Here is a 3,528-nt window from a genome sequence, read left to right on the forward strand (position 1 = left end):
TATATTAGCGAGTGTGCTTTCTAATGTGTGTGTGTGTGTGTGTGTGTGTGTGTGTGTGTGTGTGTGTGTGTGTATATATATATATATATTATAATAATAATAAAATAAAAAAAAATTAAAAAAAGAACATATATGAATGCATAAAATTGTGTTATGTGTATTTGTATACATATCGCTTTAACTAATTTTATTGACCATTTCTCTTAAACCGAATGTGTCTCAAATAAATATTGCGATAGTGACTTACGATGTGACGCATCATCAACGAAATCAGCATCTGTTGATTGCTTGAAGGTGATGAAAGCTTAAGCGGGATCCCTGGCCTGCAAACCCACGCCTTCCATGACTTTAAGCTACAGCTAACAATGTGAACAAACTGTACTGTTAATGCCAACTATATGATCACCTCTACTGCTCTGAAAGGTATTCAGATATTAAATATATATAAAAAATTCTCTCTTTAATACCTCTATCTTGAAACTCTTTTGAGTTGCACAACACATTAGTTGAAAACAAAATCAATAATCCTAGTGTTGTATTTGAGCTTTCTCTCTACAAAAGAAAAAAAAAAAGTAAATTAGTACATGAAAATTTTTTAGTATGCTTATTTTGAATTTTTTGGCACATATTTTGTCAAATCTTTAGATAGAAAGTAGTCCTTATTTAAATATGGTAGATAAAGGTTTTTGGTGCTTGGTAGGTGAACGGCCAGGAAGCATTCCTTGAGGGTGGTTGACCTGTTTATTTTTTACTTTCTGCTGGTTGTCTAACTGTTAATGAGCAATAAGGAGAATAAAATAAAATAAAAAAAAACTGTAGATTTGTTGTAGGTTGTTATTTTGGTGGAGCTATGTGATGCAATTGCATCTGGTCTTTGAATTTTTTTTTTGTTAATAGATGCTTGGTTTAGTTTTGGGGACAATGGAGTATTTAAATATTGAATGAATTTGGTGATGGTTGATGCATGATAAACGTGATGACAAAAAATTTCATATATCCTTCACTTTGTTTTCTCAAGAATTCTCTTGTTTCATAGATTAAATAGGGCTCTTCATAAGAAATTTTTTATAAATTAATGTCTTATAGAATAATTATATAGATATTAAAATTTCATTTTATCATCTTAAATAAAGATCATTTTAGGATGTAGGGTTATATATTATTTGTGAGTTCATAAAGAAATATGTGTAAGAAATGTGGAGAAGAAGAGAGTGGATGTTTTCTCCAAGTATGAATTCTCAGTTCCTCTAATGAGCCTCTTAGAAGAATGAAAGAGATGATGTGAGAGCTAATAGAGAGAGCTCAGAGAGCGCGAGAGCGAGAGTCGATAACATCACCCCCCAATACATAGAAAGGAAAACGTCGAATCATGAGCCATAATGCTTGAACTCTGTCCGCGTCGTCTTGATGAAAAGACGACAAAGAGGTCGACCGTTTGACATAAGTCAACCTTTTGACTAAAAGGGTAATGAGCATAAGTCAACCTTTTGACATCGATCTTTATTTCGATCGTTTGTCAATCCCAATGATCGCTAGCTGAGAGAACCAAGTACAAAAGTTCGAGGAGCTTGTCTTGACAACTAGGAAAGTAACTCGTGGTACTTTGACAGTTGAAGTTCTATAGATGGGCCACCTTGGCAGATTAATTCGACAAGTATGTGTGTGTGTGTGTGTGTGTGTGTGTGTGGTGTGTGTGTTTATGCACACACATATAAAGAGTCAACCCATACACAGATATATGGAATTCTTTTGGACGTAGCGTCCCGCCTCATTTCCGAGCTCATAGAAATTAGAAGAGACCTGTGTAAGGAGGATATGAAAGGAGTGAGTGCATGAACACTTCAAGCCTGAGTTCTTAGCTTACTTGTGGAAGAAGAGGACGAGAGAATAATTAGGAAGAGATTAGAGAGGGTTTAATCCCCTTTTTAGGTGGCAAAACAGATCTAACTTATAAAGATGATTTTTATTTCGACAGTAGGTCGGTCCCCAGGGGACGTGTCACCTCGATAGATCAGACCAACAAGTTCGCCGATCTAGCTCGGCAGAACAGTTTAACTAGTAGTTGTAGTGGGTTCGCTGGATAGAGGAAAATGTATGCCAAGAAACCCATTAATTATGTTGTCCATCCATGACCGTTAGGTATTTATATAATTTATTTTTATATAAGGAGCATTTCATTTGAGACATAAATTTTTATATGTTAAATCTATTCTGTAGAAAAAAAAAAAAACTATTGTATTTGGTTCAATTGAAATTATTCCGCTAATATCTATTATAGGTTACAAAAAGTGTCATTTCTCTTACTTGGAGAAGAAATTAATAAATTATAATAGATATGATTTACATGAAATTGATTCTAATATGGAAGCGGGAGGACTCTAGAGACATTGTAATTATCTTCAAAATATCATTTGCATCATATTCATTTGTTTGTTGTATTTATGATTATTATTTTTAAGCGCTTAGGTTTTGTTTGGGGCAGCTGCATTTGTTTGAAGAGCAGCTATGAAGCTGTTGAAGAAAAAATGTTGTTTAAAAAGCTGTGATGACTATTACATTTTTTTTTGAAAAATTCAAACCACAACTTTATAACAACCATTGCAGGTAGTCAGGCTTGGTGGGAAAACTTGAAAAGCTACGGTGCGACACCGCATCGCCACTGTACTGCTGCCCCAAATACTCCCTTAGTTAAGAGATTAAAAATTTAAGTATGTGTGTGTGTTTATGCACACACATATAAAGAGTCAACCCATACACAGATATATGGAATTCTTTTGGAGGTAGCGTCCCGCCTCATTTCCGAGCTCATAGAAATTAGAAGAGACCTGTGTAAGGAGGATATGAAAGGAGTGAGTGCATGAACACTTCAAGCCTGAGTTCTTAGCTTACTTGTGGAAGAAGAGGACGAGAGAATAATTAGGAAGAGATTAGAGAGGGTTTAATCCCCTTTTTAGGTGGCAAAACAGATCTAACTTATAAAGATGATTTTTATTTCGACAGTAGGTCGGTCCCCAGGGGACGTGTCACCTCGATAGATCAGACCAACAAGTTACTTCGCCGATCTAGCTCGGCAGAACAGTTTAACTAGTAGTTGTAGTGGGTTCGCTGGATAGAGGAAAATGTATGCCAAGAAACCCATTAATTATGTTGTCCATCCATGACCGTTAGGTATTTATATAATTTATTTTTATATAAGGAGCATTTCATTTGAGACATAAATTTTTATATGTTAAATCTATTCTGTAGAAAAAAAAAAAAACTATTGTATTTGGTTCAATTGAAATTATTCCGCTAATATCTATTATAGGTTACAAAAAGTGTCATTTCTCTTACTTGGAGAAGAAATTAATAAATTATAATAGATATGATTTACATGAAATTGATTCTAATATGGAAGCGGGAGGACTCTAGAGACATTGTAATTATCTTCAAAATATCATTTGCATCATATTCATTTGTTTGTTGTATTTATGATTATTATTTTTAAGCGCTTAGGTTTTGTTTGGGGCAGCTGCATTTGTTTGAAGA

This window comes from Phalaenopsis equestris, unplaced genomic scaffold (genome assembly GCF_001263595.1).
Source record: "Phalaenopsis equestris unplaced genomic scaffold, ASM126359v1 Scaffold000002, whole genome shotgun sequence".
Taxonomy (NCBI): Eukaryota; Viridiplantae; Streptophyta; class Magnoliopsida; order Asparagales; family Orchidaceae; genus Phalaenopsis; species Phalaenopsis equestris.